The 19,298-nt window shown below is 31.2% G+C and overlaps 1 pseudogene; it reads right to left on the bottom strand.

Moving 5' to 3' along the window:
- Positions 1 to 16,579: 16,579 nt before the first annotated feature.
- LOC118070455 (uncharacterized) lies at positions 16,580 to 17,308 on the bottom strand (annotated as a pseudogene).
- Positions 17,309 to 19,298: the final 1,990 nt, after the last annotated feature.

Here is a 19,298-nt window from a genome sequence, read left to right as displayed (position 1 = left end):
GACTGTTCAAACGAAATGATAAACATTAAAAAAAGAAAAATTTTTATAATTTGATTGAATATTAATGATTGAAAATAAAAAAAAACCAATTTTAAAAGATTAAAAGAATAAAGCTTATTTTTAAAATGATCATTAGATAAAAATCTGGGCATCACAGAATTTGATTAACAATCAGTAAGATTATACATTTAAAGATTTAAATTTAAAAGATTGTAAAAATGCCTTTGACTGACATCTTATTGGGGACGGATGTCACGCTCCCCTTTCAGAGACCATTGCTGCGCCATCTGTCGAGAATGGAAAAAATACGATTCTGTGAATGATCACCTGAAAACTGTTTTATTTATTCGTTTTTTTTATTGTAAAATATTTTTTTAAATATTCCGAACAATAGTATGTACATCGGAAAACAACGATTTACAGTATAGGTACAGTGGTTATTGTAAAATAAATCATTTTCTCGTTGACGGCTGATGACAGCGGTATCTGTCCCAAATTAACTAAATTCATTCATTTTTGACGCCGTTATTTGTAGAGGAAAATTTGTTAGGAACTTTCTAAGGGGAAATCTGTCTACAGCCCAGCCTTAAAGGGTAGATAAATATAAACATGTATTACAGATTGCAGTCAGTAAGTATCAACTTGAGAAAACGTGAAAAATCCAACTTTGACCCATGGAATAAGTATGGCTGAATGGGTGCCATATGATGGCCCGAATGAAAAAAAACACCTATGATTGTGTTGTAGATAAAAATAAAATCCCCTAAGATATAATATATACATAATGAATTTTAGAAAAGTAATAAGTAATATCATTTACAAAGTATAAATGGAAGAAATAGACATTGTTCTATATTATTGATATATTATTACAGCATAAAGATTCATTTAAATTCATTTATTAGTATATACAAAATTTATTACATAAACGTCAATTTTCCTCCTAATTATGTAATGCTAGCGCACTCTACAATCTACAATGCTACTGTTGTTAAAAAGATCGCTTGAGGTAAGTTGCTCGTCCGTATATATACGGATTATAACAAAATTCAAACCAGAATATTTTAATTTGGTGAAAACTTTCAATAATTAGTTATTCAAGCAATAACTTGAATAAAATCACTCTGAGCTTTCCAATGGCTCGTTGATAATATTCCAGAGCCCATTGAATTAATTTTTGAAAATTTATTTCTTTCTTATCATCGACAGTGGATCCTTAAAACCCGACCTGAACATTTTAGTATATTCGATATGTTGTTCAACTAATTTTGCTGAAGCTCACAACCGAATCTTAACTGCTAAACTAGGAGTACATTCATCCATTTAGACCTTTACAGGTCACAATATTTTTGAATACAATTTTCTGTAGAAAATTATTATATTCATATCACTTTTTTCATTTTGTTCTTACATTTTAGATAATATTAAAAAACTTGAACAAAATTCATTTCCAGAATATACCAGTTTAATAACTGAAAATGTCACCAGGCGATCTATGCGTGCTTCAAATGTTATTTATGGAAATAAGTTGACCAATTTATGGCACATTATAACTGTTGAATATTTCTCAATCTTCATCATTCGCCAGTCGTGATTTACATGCATTCACAAAGAGTGTAATTGAAAGCGAATTATTATTAAATATTGAAATATCAATAAAAAAATCATGATAGTATAACCAGTAAGTAACAAATATAATACCCAGTAAACACTGTTATATTGTAGTTATATACCCTTGCGGAAATATTTCGCTGAGAAAATTCTGAATAACTCTGAAAGACTCGGAAAAAAACATTTCTTCATTTTATCAAAAAATCTGAAACAATCTTACTCCGTTTATAAAAAATCTAAGAAACAATGAAAAAATTCTGATAACTACTTTTGTTTGAGACACCTATGTTATGATGTTCCTGATAAACCATCAGAGTTTTTTCAGATAATTTTTACACTTTTTTCAAAAATATTCAGCAAAAAATATACGAGACATTTCTGAAATTTTTCTGAAAAAAACTATTAGCTATGAAAAGTATCCCTAAAAATCTATCAGAGTTTTTTCAGATTAATTTCAGAAGATTTTCACACTTTATTCAGAAGTATTCAGCAAAAATACGGATAACTTTCCTGAAATTTTTCTGAAAAAACAATGACAAACTTTTACTTTTTTAAAAAATTACCTGGGTAACTTTAGAAATCTTCGACTACATAAATACATATTTAAAATTTTTTTATTGATTTTTAACAACAGTTCAATACAAAAATTCTTTTTGAATCATCATCAATATTTTCTAACTAATATAATAATGTATGACTAATGTATTATAATATATTTTTTCGTTGACTTTTTTTTAACTTTATTATTGAAATAAAAAACTAGTCACATTCTAGTAGACTTTAAAAAATAATGTTATATAATCAGTCGTTTTCTGGAACTTCATTTCTTCAAATCCTAAGTAGATTTAAACAGAATGAATATCAAAAACATACTGATTTTCATCAATTATAAACCTTAAAAAAAAACGTTCAATACTTTTTGTATTTTTTTTCTTAACAAAGAGATATATTCCTTCTTTGTTATTCTGAGTCTTCATTTTCTGAGTCGATGCCCTTCATCAGATCTTCTTCATCTGTTGTGTTGAGATCTCTTTTTTCTAACTCTGGATCCTGATCTTCCAGACCTCCGTTTTCCATTATCAACTCTGGATCCTGGTCTTCTTGGTCATTATTATTTCTTACTGATTCTACATTTTCATTCGATGACGCCACATGACGTTTAGCACCAGTAATTGCACGTCCTAAATATGTGTTTACTCTTCCAACGTGATACCAAAATAATTGGTCTAGATAATTACGTTGTCTTAGATAACTTTTTAAATGTTTGATAATCAGATTAACCGTTCTAGGTGTTAATTCAAGTCTCGGGCAATTTCTTTGTCTTCGAACACACCGTTCACTTAACGCTCTGTATCCCCAAATACTGTAGGCCAACGTAGATACGAATCTACTGGGTTCCGGCTCATTCCTAGCTCTCTCGTACGCTATGGGGTCTGATATAAACATTATCTCCTATATGCGCTAATGGTTCATCATCGTCAACGTCAGCTGCAGTTGGTGTTAAAGGACCAGTTGAAGTTGATGAGCAATTAGATGTAGATGGACCAGTTACAGTTGATGAGCAAACAGATGTAGATGGACCAGTTACAGTTGATGAACGAACAGATGTAGACCGACCAGTTGAAGTTGATGGGCGAACAGGTATAGATCGATCAGTTACAGTTGATAAGCGAACAGATGTAGATCGACCAGTTGAAGTTGATGGGCGAACAGATATAGATGGACCAGTAACTGGTAAACATTTAAGTGTAATTAATATTAAAAGTGACAATAAATTTGTGATCACTTAAAATAAATTTTTGTGTATTTAAATTGACTGAAATTCTGAAATTTATCCACGGCATAACAGAACATATATTTTAGTTACATGTATAAATACATAGAAAAATGAGAATAATTGTGTGAATTATAGTTCATTTTAGTTCTTCTGTAATAATTATTATATATAATGTCTTCTTTTTATTTTTAATTGAGATTTATTCATTTTTGAGATTACAAAACATTTTGTAAATGTCTTAGGTTAAACAAATTGATAAAAAAATCCTTATTTTCTGAGTATTAAATACACATAGCCAATAATAAAGTGAACGAAAAATTCTCTGACAATTTAGGTACACAAATAGTTCTTAAACTGTAAAATATCCTATAGATTAGAAACAATTACCCCGATCTGCTATCAATCTCAGTTTATCTACACATTAAAAGGAAAAGCAACTATAACCAGAATTTTGTAATGTTACATCTGTAGAATATGCCGTCAATACAAAGAACGTATGTAACATCGAAGTGGCGATGTTACATTAGAAGAACATTGCGCGTATGCAACAAATGTTACCTAAAATTAGTAAAAATATGTTACGTAACATTTAAATAACAGTTGCATAACAGATGGAATGTAACACAGAGATTACAGTGTTATATCATAGAAACATAACATTAAATAACAAAAATATATACTACTAGTATAACAGTGTTATATAACATAGATACAACATGCATGTAACGCTAATTATATTGCCATTAGATAACTACGTTATATAGCTACAACGTCACATGGGTGTGATATCTGCAATATAAACTTGTTACTTTGACAATATATTACAGTTATATAACATATATGAAACTTTTCGTTATATAACTTGTTTTATTGTTACCTTTGTGTTATATTGCTGTTTTATTCAGTGTTTACTAGGTATATACGAATAACGTTAAATGCGTGGATTATATTTGAAATTATGCTTTTCTAGTTTACAATTTAGAAGATTACGCATATTTCGAAGTATTCATGGAATATGATATTGATGAAGTTTTTTTATAGTGCCTTAAATTGAACAATCGTTAGAATAGATAAAAGAAGTAATGATTCGGTTGAAAAATATAGGTTTTTTTTTCATCAAAATTTGATAAACAGTATTCGTTTATTCCATGTACATATTAAATTTTTTTATTCTACCTGAGAAGATTTTTAACTCAAACTTGCAAATGGAGGAGTGCAGTTTACATAAATGCCTTATATACTTATTTTAAAGAAAGTGCATCTTAAATTCTAAAATTAACAATGATTTATAAAATTTATACGAATTTTTATTATACTGGGTTCAAAGAAATATGTAAAAACGAAATTAAAATGTTTCTGGTTTGAATTTTGTTATAATCCGTATATATACGGACGAGCAACTTACCTCAAAGCGATCTTTTTTAACAACAGTAGCATTGTAGACTGTAGAGTGCGCTAGCATTACATAATTAGGAGGAAAATTGACGTTTATGTAATAAATTTTGTATATACTAATAAATGAATTTAAATGAATCTTTATGCTGTAATAATATATCAATAATATAGAACAATGTCTATTTCTTCCATTTATACTTTGTAAATGATATTACTCATTACTTTTCTAAAATTCATTATGTATATATTATATCTTAGGGGATTTATTTTTATCTACAACACAATCATAGGTGTTTTTTTTCATTCGGACCATCATATGGCACCCGGCCTAATGTTTTTCAGAAAACTTCCAACTTTTAATCTTTGAAGTTAAATATTTTTTACGTCAGACGTCTGTTCAGATATTCGATATGGCCCTTCCCATGGTAGGTTGAGTGCATGTGTTTTATTGTTAGCTACACTTTCTTTCCGTAACCAAATTAAATCGCCCGTTTGAATTCTTGAGGATTACTCATTCTATCATATCTGTCCTTGGATCGTTGTTTACTCTCGGATATCATTTTCTTGCATTCATCTAGATTCTTTGATAACTTGCGTTTTAATTCATTGAGATACTCAGTATATGGTATATTATGACGTTTCTTGACTGATGATACATCTCTTGCGTTCTGACCGAATACTAGTTCACAAGGTGTAAATTTAGTTCCTTCATGTTTCGATGTATTGTAATATAGTGTTGCAAAATGGATTATTTCGTCCCAGTTTTGAGCATTTTTATCACAGAAGTGTCGCAGAAAGTCTTTTAATACCTGATGACTTCGTTCGAGGCTTCCGTTGCTTTGAGGGTGGAAACTTGTTGTCGTTATTTGTTTTATTCCGTACAATTTTTCGAAATTCTTCATTAATTCACTTGTAAAGTTTGTTCCTTTGTCTGTTAAAATGTTTTGTGGTACTCCAAACTAGCTGACCCAATGTTTCAAAATTCATTAATAACTGTAGTGCTGTCAAATTTTTTAAGGGTACTGCGACGAGATATTTTGTAAGCTGATCTTGCAAGGTCAAAAGATATCTATTTTCCCCTGTTTGTCGAAGGTAGAGGTCCACAAATATCTATTGCAATTTTCGTATTAAATCTGGTTGGTGTGTCGGTGATCACCATTGGCATTTTTGTTGGATGTCGATTGATTTTATTTCGTTGACATGTTATACAATTTCTTACATAATTATCAACATCTTTCCTTAACGATTTCCAAAAATAGTTATCTGCAATTCTGTAGTAGGTTTTCTTAATTCCTCCATGTCCTCCAGTAAGACTGTCATGGTTTTCTTTTAATATTTTCGGTATCTCTTCTTCTGTTGCAATCATTCTACGTTTATCATGAAGATAAATTGTGATTTTCTTATTTCGAAATTCTTTTATCCAAATTTTTTCCAAAGCTTTACTCAAAAAGTCACTTAACTGGATACATCCATCGTGATCAACGTGGAGTTCTTCAAGTTTTTCCTTAACTGCTATTTGTTTTATTTCTTGAATTTTTCCTTTCAATTCTTCAATTTCTCCTTCTAAATTAATTCTCACAATAATGTGATGTTCTTGGTTGTCCTCTTCAGAGTAGACTTCTATGGGTTGTGAATTTTCTCCTTCAATGAACGATACATCCACACTACCCTCAGGTATTGGATCATTCGTCAATATTATTTGTTTTCCTAGCTTCGCTCGTGAGGCTAATTCTGGTCTTTTTAAATCTTCTGTATTATCTTCCTTTTCTTCCTCTACTTTTTTTTCTTCATTTTGTTCTATGTTTACTTCTATTCTTTTCCGTTTCTTATCATGAGTTACTGATTCCTCATTTTCTTCTTTTTTTCTGTTTGAGTTTCACTCAACTTCTTCCGTTTCCTAACTTGGTTCTCTGATTCTTCTCGTTCTATTTCTTTTCGTTTTTTACTAGTTGAATTTACATTCTTCTTCTTTCGGTACGCCAGTACCGGGTTTCTTGATAATGCATCTGCATTTGTATTCAAAACACCTTTCTTATAGACAATTTCATAATCATAATCCTCTAGCATGAATCTCCATCTGGCTAATCGTAAATGAGGATCTTTTAGATTCATTAACTAAACCAAAGGCCTATGGTCGGTTATTATTTTGAACTTGCGACCATACAAATATGGGCGAAAGTGTTTTACACACCATACCACTGCTAGTAATTCTTTTTCAATAGTTGAATAGCGTTGTTCGGCTGCATTGAGTACCCGACTTGTACAAGACACTGGGTGATCTTTTCCATTTTTTTCTTGCGATAATATCCCCCTATTGCAACGCCAGATGCGTCAGTAGCTAAGGTGAATTCCTTTGAAAAATCTGGGTATGCAAGGATTGGACTATTACATAATTCTTCTTTGAGAATTGTAAGTGCTTTTTCTTGTTCTACTTCCCATACCCAAGGTGCATTTTTCTTTAGCAATTGTGTCAATGGTTTAGCCTTTTTGTTGTAATCTTTGATAAATTTTCTATAGTAGCCTGAAAGTCCCAAAAATCGTTTAATGTTTTTTATGTTTTTTGGACGAGGAAATTCTCGAACACTTTTACACTTCTCAGGATTAGGTTTTACACCATCCTTCGTAATGACGTGACCCAAAAACTGTAATTCAGGTTTTGAATATTCACACTTGTCAGGCTGCAGTTTGAGGTTAATATCTCTCATTCTCTGTAGGAAGATACGTAATCTATACTTTTGTAAGAATTTAGTATGACACTATTAGAGACAACACTACATCCAGGTGCGATCCACAATATTTTTGTTCCGTTTATAATTTTATCTGTTATCTTATTAAAATCCACTAAGCTATCACTTTTGTCGTGTTCTCAGCATTGTATTATTTGGATACCGAAATCTAATGAAAAATATCGTGTTGAGAGGATATTTTCCTTGTAAATATATTAAATCTTATAGAGAAATATTTTCACAAAAAATACAACCATGGAAACCTCGCGAGGTGGTCACTGTCAATTTTTTTTTCGGTGGACAAACGTTTTGAAGGGGTGATAATCACCCTAAAAATTCACACTCTGCAAAGGTGATTTTTAATTTTCACATATTTCTACTTGAAATGTTCCAAAACGACCTTAAACATTAAAGACAACATAAAAAATATAAAAAATACTTTTATTTACACATTTATAAAACTTACGGATTTACATTTTTTTTATCAAAATAACAAAAAATTTGTTTTTCACTGTCTAATACGATTCGTGGTAATTTATTCATTAATGGCAGTAAACTAGGAAAAAAAATTCTTTTTTTTCTGACATCGCATCAACTGAATTAAAAAGATGTATATTCTGTAATACAAAATCTTGGAAATCGAACTTTTTTTTAATTTCTTGACAGCTGATACTAAAAAAATTGCACGCAATTTATATAAAAATCTTTTTCATGATTTTATTGCTATTCACTTCTGGTTTATTTAAGTAATTTATAACTTTTACTCCTAATAAATTTAATTATGAGGTAAAAACTGATCCTTTTTGGTTGGATCCAGGTCACATACATTGTTTTTTTTTCACATAATCACTGTTTATGTAACATTGTAATATATCTTTATAAATAGATATAATTGACTTATATAAAATGCTGATTACAGGTTTCTCAGACTGAAATAATTGATTGATTGTTAAAAATTTTTGGTAAAATCTATTCTAAAAATGAGTAACGTAATTCAATGAGTGGATCTTTTAACGCATGTAGAATGTGATGTACCGAATGTAATCTATCAGATACCAATTTACTAGTAAAATATAAATCTGAGGCACTCCCACTGTTCAACTAATCGAGAGACTACAGCATTTATCAACAGCCATCGAGTTTGTGCTGGATGAAGGACTTTATGAATTTCTAAATCCAAAAATGACAAAAACTCTTGAAATTCACAAGCTAATCAAAAAAGATCCTATAGAAGGAGCTACAAGTTTTCAAACAACACATAATAATAATATTATTGTTGATTATGGTGTGGATGATAATCAAATAATCGATTAATGGTCGGTAATTCTAAAACAAGATTCGATAACAAATTTCTTTACATTGGTAATATAAAATATAGAAGTACCCCTGGTCCTTTAGAATTGCTATTTATAGAATCACCGGATCCAAAAATAACAACAGATAGTAATGAGAAAACTTATGGACACATTTTGAAAAGCACTGATGCATATCATAAGCATTATCACCCTGACAGAAGTCTAAGAGGGAATAAGTATTCAAAAAAATATCAAAACATTATGAGTAAAAATTTACCGAAAAGTGGTAAAGCTTTGCCGCAATATATGATAAATCGTAATCGACCATTGGACTACAGTAGATAAGCAGGGCTGGTTCTGGATCACTCTGCAACACCGGCCAAGTTAAAAAAGTGGGTTCTGATCCGCACTAATTACCGACCGCGATAACTTTGACGATAAGTTACCGACCGCGATAAGTTATCGACACTGATAAATTATCGGCAGCGATTTTTTACCGACCTCGATAATTATCTTCAATGATAATACCGATTTTTTACCAACCGCGATTAAAATTTCACTATCAGCAAAAATAACTGATTTTTTTTTCAAGGTTTTGTCAATGTATTGATATTCTTTCAAAATTTGCGCTACCGACTATCAGATTTTTTCTGGAAATAAATGGATGAAAACAGTAATCTTTTTCGTGTACACAATTTATTATAGCAAAAAAAAAATTTGATTAATACATGAATAATATAATCATAATTATATAATATGTATATTTTTTACAATATTTTATGTTAGTTTTCTCATTTGCGCACTTAAAGGTTTATACTCTATTATTCGATCATGTAAGATCAAACAATAGGCTGATGTGTTAGCAGGAAAAGCTTTTGATGATTCAAATTCCCGTCGAACATCAACTGGTCCTGATTTTAAGGATTCATTTTGTTCAGAACAATCAATTACAACGAGTGGTGCTATATCTATAAATTTTTTTTTCGTGAGTAGAGGTTCTGCTTCTTTATCATAATATGATGTTTGGAAATCTCTATACATATCATATAATAAGGCAAATTGATTGTGACTTATGTCAAGATTCATGTTGCCATATGGATAGCATTGTGAATTGAGGAAAAGTTTTACATCCCTTAAATCACAATGATCGAAATGACTTGCATCTTTTGTAGCATCATTTTGCGTGCAGTTTGAAATCCTAATATAAACATAGCGGGGCTTTTCCAATTGAGTTGATGTTTTTACGACCCATACGTGTTTGGTTGTGTTCGGCAGCATTGGATATTCATATAATTCCCATGATCTGAAACTCACTGGAAATCGATGGGTCTCTTGCAATGTAACTTAACAAGTCCACTTTTTTAATGTCTGCAACAGTGACATAAGGAATGATCCATTCAATTTTTATAAGCGTGATCGCCTCTTCAGGTTCCGCTGTAGCTTGTACAATTGCATTAAGATCGGTATTTGAACGAGTAAGTATTAATTCATGTTTGGCATTGACAATTATGCGATGATAATCTTCAGCAAATCCCAATAGCATATGTAACGGTATCGAAACATCGAAGTATCCATTATCATAAAATAATCTTTCATTATCAGTTACCCAACCTGCATTATCTAAATAATTTTTTTGACCTGGATGAAGAGATAGATATCCCTTCATGAGACTTGTAAGACTAACATTTTTATTTCGATCAATCTCAACACCATTCAATTCATATCGTATTCTTCAAATAAATAGCATACGGCCATATTAACGGATCTTGATGTTGCTGCTACTGCATTTCCGTTAGATTTTGTAAATTTCCCCATAATATGAAGGGAACTTTTGCTTGGCAACAGACATAAATCTTGATGTTGAACTGAGATATGTATCTCATCATTATTATTATATGTTGTAGATGCATATGGTTGATGAGCATGCACCTCAATGTGTGCAATAGACTCATCAAATATGACACCTTTGCTTATTGCTAATTTTTCTTCTTCCATGGTAAAAGACATGCAAGACAGCACACTTTTACTTTAATTTTGTTGCACTTTTGCGTATTTTTAGTCCCAGACTTTGTAGGATAATCGATTTTGATAAGTTAATCGTTTGAATTTTCTTCGATGACTGATGGGATTCAGGCATGATATGTTAGTTTTATAGCTTCCCCCTACTATTGGTTTATAAACAATCCCCATTACGTGACTGATTTCAAATGTAAACGTGTTGTTACAGTTTCACCACGTAAATTAACCAATTGACCGTCTTGATCAACAATGCGCAGTTGTAAATTATGTATTGTCTGTACGGTGATTGGAAGATAAATGACGTTTGATGGAACTTCAAACGATCTTATATCCTGGTGGAACTGATGGGAAAAATTCGTGAATCGTATGTACCAACTGATTATTCATGTATGCTCCTGTAGTAATATTACATTCAATCCTTAATGCATTAATTTTTTAAGATAGATACTGGTAAATCTGATGTGTGAGTCAATTTTGGAAAAATAACTCGTGGACTAAAGCCCAACAAACTACTAATAGAATTATGCGGTTTGAAATTTATTGTTGCATTTTCACTGTAAACTTCACTGTGTAGTTCATTATTATTGGGCTTAATAGAAATTGATAATTGAGTATCAGCTTTCTTCAAATAATTTTCAATGTCTTCAATTTCATAGCTTCCTGTGGGTATTTTAATACTTTTATCTTCACCATTGAGTGTATAATAAAATTTATTATTGCCGTTATCAATATTTGGAATGGAATTGAAGGTTAACAATTCCACAAGTCCTAGGGTATATTTTTTAGATGATGATAATTCAATTGGCGGAAAATAAAACGCTTCTAGAATGGACGTTTGTCCAGACAATGTTAACGTGAGTAAATCATCCATGACTGATGCTTATTGGAAAGTGCATATTACTTTTATACTTTTCTACGTAAAATTTCAAACACAAGTGTCCGCAATTATCTGTACTGTAATCTTGATGTTTTTCATGATTGTACAGTATTTTATCAACATTAAGATATTTCATAAGCTCATGTGGTGGCTGCAAATTGCCAAAAATTTCATAATATATAACTTTATTACCACGTTTTTTATATACAACCCAATGAGTTCCAGGACCAGTTTTATCATCGAGATTAATAATTGCTGATTCATTTTTCCACGGTGAAGATTTTGGAAGATCATTTCGCATAAAAACACCACGAAAAAAGGGTATTTCATGATTTTTGCATATTTTTGAAGTTCAATATCAGTCAGTGCACGATGGGGTAAATTTAAAAGTTTTTTTTTACCGGTTTCAAATACAATCCTAATCCTCTCTTGTGCGGTTTTAGACGTAGACCTTTACCCAAAGCTATTGCTTCCATTTTCTCGTTATGTCGTTTAGCTTCTTCTAATTGACGTTTGGCGTCTCTAGCATCATTAATTGCTTTTGCAATGCCAGCAGCGCCACCTGCTACAGCACCAACTGCACTTAAACCTGCAAATAGAGGTATAAGAGGTAAAATACCTCCCACTTTTTGCGGCATTGGTATAATACGTGGAACTTTGATTTTTTTCTTTCCACCAGCATCGCGAACAGTCTTTCGTGCAGCAGCTAATGCAGATTTAATAGGATCTGAACTGGAATTTAACATAAGCTTTGCTGAATTAACAACTTTTCGCAAATGTTTAACTCCCTTGTCCTTTTTGTTTTTTTCTTTCAAACCCATTCCCAATTTTGATTTATCTTTGATGACGTTGGAAATTACTGAAGCAGCAATTCGTTCAGCAATATCTGCGTCTCTCGCGAAAACATGTTTCATAGATTTTTTAGCAAGTATTCTATCAGCTGCGTTTCTAGCTTCAATGTTATCTCGATTTTGCGAATATGCAATATCGTGTTCTTTACAAGCAGCGTCCAATGGATTGATTCCTGGATCTCCACGTGCTAATCTCTCCTTCAATTTAGTTCCTGGACCACAATAATGATGTCCTGGTATATGAAGTTCAAATGGCAATTTGTTTATAAGTGTGTTACCAATACCAGCACCTCGTTTTTTGATACGTCTTTGCACTATCATTGTTCAAGAACGACTAACTCGACACCTATAAAAGATGTAAATTTATAGATAGAATGTCATTCTACATCAAGATGAAGTTCAATCAACAAGACATTAAGTTGCCTGTAATTAACTTTGACCTATCACGAGACACAAATATCAAACGTCACGGACAACTTTTACTAAATAGTGTCCGTGGTGTTATTTGTGGTCCATCAAATTGTGGAAAGACAAATACTCTTTTAGCACTTATTGTACATCCAAATGGCCTACGATTTGAAAATATTTATTTGTATTCAAAATCATTTAACCAACCTAAATACCAGTTTTTTACAAAATAATTGAACCAATTAAAGGTATTAAATTTTATGCTTTTAATGAGCATGAGGAAGTGGTAAAATCGGATGAAGCAAAACCCAACTCAATCATGATTTTCGATGACGTAGCATGCGAAAAACAAGATAATATGCATATATATTTGTAGAAGTTGAGTTTAATACAAACTAATGTAAATAATTTATAATATTTTTTTTTATTGAATAAATTTTTTTTTCTTACAAATTATAACATAAACCTCATATTTAAAATAATTTATTTACACTATTTAATATAAATTATAACCCCTAGGAAGTGTATCAGTTGTTTGTGCTAGAAGAACTCTTTTATTGTCTTCCCAACTTAATGCTAATTTTTGTCTACTAATTGTATGTACTTCATGTTTCTTGCTGACTATATGATATTCCGTTTTACATAATTTTTCATGATTAAGTAAGCTTTTTTTGTAATCATCAAATGTTATAGATTTTATTGTTGCAGTTTTGACACCCTTTGCTTTACTATATTTGTCTTTTTTATTTTGAACTTTAAATGTGTACATTTTTACTTTTAGACCAATGAATTCCGTCATTATTTCACCTTTATTTTCATCTCTCATAAGGCCTACAATTTTTTTATTAACTAATGAATTATAAAAACGGTTATTTGGTGGATAGTCTAAGGTGTCAAATTTATGTATATTATCTTTGATGCAATCATAAATATCAGCATTGAGAAATTGATAAATTAAACTATCTGTATCTGTGTATAATAATTTTACCTGATTGTCTGTAAATTGTCTTTTAATTAAATTGTAATGGAAGTCATAAATAAACATTTTTGAAAGATCTAAAACTACAAATCCTACGTATATCGGCTTATTGAAATATATATTTTTTCGCTCCATTTCTATTATTACCATGTCATTGTCAAAAATTATACTATTGTGGAATTTTGGAGAGGCAATGAGATTTTTTGCACCATACCGACCTTCCCACTGTGTAACTAACTTTACATCTTTATACTTCCGAACGTTTTCCATTGTTTTTCCGTAAACTGCATTATTCATTAACTTATAGAAATTTTTTTCAAAATCATTTTTAGATTTTTTTCGTAAATCTGTATTCAGATCTACATACTTCTTCATCCATGGTGATTGATTAAATTTAAGGATCCTATGAATTTTGGTTACAATCATTCCTAAATCGAGACATTGTTTTAAATTCCTGTAGCGAATCACATATTCAAGTTTAGGTAATAATGTCGTCATAAGTTTGCTGCTATTGCTGTTTGGAGGTTTACGGTGTTCAGGATACAATGACAAATCTTTATGATGCTCGTGTAAGATTTTTGGATACTCTAAATCAACCTCGAAAATGTAACCAACTCGAGAATCATTGGAGATATTTTTAATTATTTCACAGATATTAGAAATATTGATGTCATCTTTCACCCATTCAAATGATCCAGTTGGTAGGTACTCACTCATTGCTGCTCTATACAAATTATTTACATCAAAATACATGAGATATGATATATTTTCATTGGGGTTATAATCATTACACATATACGGGTTATTTGCTTTTGCATATCTATTTGAACACTGTGCCACTCCTCCTCTAATACCTTTTTCTATGAAATTAAGCATTTCCACATTGTCCTAGAGTTCGAGTTCAATTTCTGTATATTTCAACATAGCATCAAAAGCTAATCCAGGTGCAGTGTAGTAATGTAACGGATCAAGCTCATAAGTAGAGATACAACTTTGTCTAAAATTTTGAAAATGTCTGCTAACAGAAGAACGTCTGTTTTTAAATATAAATCTGAATATTCACCGAGGGTGTTTAGTTGAAATTGATCCCAAACGTGGCGTGCATGTTGGTAATCGTCATCGGAAATGGCCGAATCGTTGAGTTTCGAATAGAATTTTGTTTTGTCAGGTAGTTTGTTTTGTCGTTCGTCAAGTTTTTCCCAACTGTCAATACATTCATATGGGAAAACACCTTTACGAGTTACTAACTGAAATTTATCTGGCTCGGGATAGAAACTTTTGGTAATTGATTTTGCGTTATTATCCAAAAATGATGCAAGTTTCTCAATACTATTGCTCATGAATCGGAAAGAATTAATAAATCGTAATTTAACAAATATTTCTTTTTTTCTTTTTTCGTGGGAAATTTTCTGATCAACTGTTTTTGTAAATGCTATGTATTTTTCTTTATTGACAGGTAATAATTCCATATAACCTTTAAATGATGCAGCTAATGATTTAATAAAAAAAATGTGAGTCATATCCTGAGAGGTTATGAAAAATGACTGGAATTATGCATGAATTTTGATAATTTAAATTACAGTTAACATGAGCAGCGCCTCGATAATTGCCTGTAAAGTGACAGTGATCATGTACTTTCGTTTCATCATGTAAAAATGATTTATTACAAATGTGACAGATTTTTGCATTATGAGAATCGTTTAACTGTTGGGGTGTTAATGGTTTCATTGGTACTACGTTTTCTAGGTAAGTTTTGACAGTTTCAGCTATTTTTTTCAACTCAGTCATAAACCAGTTTATACAATAACGTCACGTTTAAGATTAAATCGACATTTTGAATTGTCATATGTACAGTGCATATAATAGGCTACACTACATGGAATATGCTTTTGATTACCTTCATTATCAGGTTCAAGAATACTCTCAAGATCGGCATAGATAGCAAATGGCACAGGCTCTTTAAAATGAAAATTTTTAAATTTTATTTTAACACCTTTTTCCGGAAGTGAAATTCGCGTATCATTCATATTGATACAATCTTTTTGATGATTTTTATATGATTTTTCTATCTTAAAGTGATTTAAACATCTATCACATAAGAATAGTTTGTGTGCATTTTTAGAAATTTGATTTCCAACTAATCTTGAAAGATCCTTTATCAGACAAAAATGAAAAACTGAATTAATATTATTATTTTCATCACCTACTTCTACTCTACTTTGTACCATTAACAGGTGAATACATGGCTCATCTACTTTATAATATTTACTTAAATATAACGGAATAATTTCACAATTATTATCTAAACCATACGTACAGTCATCTAAACCATACACATTTATTGCTAAATCGTTGAGTTTTTCAAATTTTGGAACATCATTCAAGGTTGTGGGACAGTTGATACCCTCACATTTTAACACACTTTTGTAATCAGGATATGAACTTGTTCGTGTTGAATTTACAAAAACAGGATAAAGAGCTGCAGTAACAGCCCAAAAGAAAAAACATTGATCGTTGTTTTTAATATTTAGTACTGCTTTTGTTGTATAAATTTTGGTAGAGGTATAAATGTAGATTGTCCAGCTAATGGAGGTTAATAACGATTAATATCGACTTGCAGATATTCAATTTTTACAAGTGATCAACCAGAATCTCGTTCTTGAAAATCCTCGACTTTTGTTAGTAGTTTGTCAACAACATTTTCCAGAAAATGTTTTTTTATGTCTGTTGATGGCAAAATTGCTTCATTTTTAACATTAAAGTACTTAATTTCTACAATTGTTCCATCATTTGTTTGATTACTGAATTTACAAGCAAGGACAAAGTTCACTTATAAATTTCCCTCACTTGTTACTATATCTGTCAACTGTTCGGTAATCAGCTTTTCAGCGTCCAATAAGAAGTCTCGTAAATTTAAACGTTGTATGTTAATGACAACACCAGTGCGAATTCGATTTTGGAAAATATTTTCTAAATCTTTCCATCGAATCAATTGTTCTGTTGCTTGAAGGCTTCCTCCAACGATTGAATGATTTATAAACTTTTCCTGTAATGTTGCGAGTGCTGCAATTATCGATTGAATTCGTTGTTTTTCACCAACCGATAAACCACTCGATTGCAAATGTCTGTTTAATGTAGTAATATTGTCACTACTAATTCGCACCCACTTATCAATGATTTCACTAGATTCATGATTCAAAGATGGTAGAAGAGTATAGGCCTCCTCCATCATTTTAATTGAATCAGAATAATAGTTTAATGCACTTATTTCTTTCGACTATACTAGACAAACTTCAGAATTACAATGATGAAAAAGCGTGTTTGAAAAGATTTATATAGGATTTTGGATGACCTTGTAATGTGGTGCCATAATCCGAAAAAATTTCTTGAAAGTTCGAGAATATCAATTACCAAATTTAACCGCCATTAAATAACGATTTTCTTGAAATGTAGAGAGGAGAAATATTTAAATCAAAAGAACAATAATTTCAAATTGTTTATTTTTTATTTATTGTATTCATTATTTTTGTAACATGAAAATTTTTTTTTAGATTACATTGATTATCGTAAGATTTACATTTCATCAATTGTATCCATTATATTTGGGAAGTTATAGTAATGGGTCCGATTTTGCGAATCGCTAATTTTGACATATCTCCACGTTTTAAGGTCCCCAGAGTTGAATACGATAGTTTTTACGTGGACGTCTGTGTGTGTGTATGTGCGTATGTTAATATGTTCGTACGTGCGTTCGGAATTATTTTTCGCCTCGATTATCTCGAGAACAAAAAATGATATCGACGTGGGACCGACTGCATTCGACGCGTAATAACGTAACTTAGAAATGATTAGATTTTCAGCAAAATCGGTCCAGCCATTTTTTATGCAGAATCAAAAAACTGAAAAAATAGTGAACAACCTAAATTCTGCAATTTATAAATTATACCATTTTTTAGACGGAATTTCGAGATTTTTTGAAAAATATGAATATCAAATGTTTAGAATAATTGTACAGAAATATGATAACAGTATTTCATAGAAAAAAAATTTTTAAAAAACAAAATCAGCAATAAAGAAATTTTAAACTTGTGTTGGGATGGAGAAAATAGCGTTGAGGATAATGAAATAGTCAATGATTATTATTAATAATAAGAAATTGTGTTCATAACGATTGAACATTGTTACTAACAAGTGATTATTGATCATAGTAATATTTAAATAATAAGTTTTAAATTGTTATAAACAATAAAAATAGGGACCCTTCCTATGTATATGAGTACTTTTAACGCATAATTTTTTCGTTTACTAATAAAATGTTACCAACCGTATGCCATAAATGAAAACATACTTTTTTCGTGTTGTTCTGACTTCGAGTCGGCCGAATGAGCAACCTGAAAACTAGTGGACTGTATGAATTAAGAGCAGAATAAGAACAAAAGGTTGGATGCTAGAAGGTTCACAAATATAGTTTATTAACACAGACTGCTTGAGTTTTATAGTTTTTATTCAACAATAACACTTAACTTAAACAATAGAAATTCTTAATCACTGAGTTTAGGTGAATTGACTGTACATTAATTGTTCATACACTCTGAATTGTCTGATGGTTATTTTGTCACCAAATAACATAGTCTCAAAAAAACAGTGAATAGCAACATTCACAGTATACACCAGAGTTATTCGGGGGAGCGATGTATAGGTGAATGTCCGTGAGGCACTATGGCGTCGACGCCAGTTCAGCTTCGCGCCCAAAGACACTACAAACTGAATATACTGGACCACTTGCACTGATGAGAGTAATTTGATGATTCACGTTTCTTCGTGAGAGCTGTCTGAGTCTATTTGACCGTACTTTATTGTACAACGAGTGAGCTGACTGCAAAAAACTACGATTTGACTGCGAAAACTTATACAGAGATGACCGCGTGATTTGCCTGGAGCTAACTGACGCCACAAGTGCTCGACCGCGTGCTTGTTGGCGTCACTAGGGCCGTAGAGTTGCCTTCTGGGCCATGAGGGAAATACTTCCCGATGATTGGTCCAGTGAGTTGACTGACGCGCCGGTGGACAAGTCCGGCATTAACAATTTTTGAATATTTCTGACTAACTGACTTGGGCCCCTTCAAGTCAGAACACGTGTATAACAATGAAATTCGTTGTAAATAATGAAAAAAAGGATCTATGAGGTACATTCGAATTCTTCTAACGCACAATTTTTTCTTTTACTGAAATAAAGTAACTAACCATATCAAATGAATAAAAACAGACTCATTTCGTTTATAACAATTCCATTTGTTATAAAAAATGGAAACGGGTTCTATTCAAATTGTCCACTGGGAAGTTGGTCGTGTGGACCTTTC

Source organism: Chelonus insularis, unplaced genomic scaffold, assembly GCF_013357705.1.
Source record: "Chelonus insularis isolate UGA/USDA-ARS -01 unplaced genomic scaffold, ASM1335770v1 contig_5_pilon, whole genome shotgun sequence".
In the NCBI taxonomy this organism is placed as follows: domain Eukaryota; kingdom Metazoa; phylum Arthropoda; class Insecta; order Hymenoptera; family Braconidae; genus Chelonus; species Chelonus insularis.
Note: the sequence above shows the minus strand (reverse complement) of the source record. Positions and strands in the feature narration are given on the sequence as shown.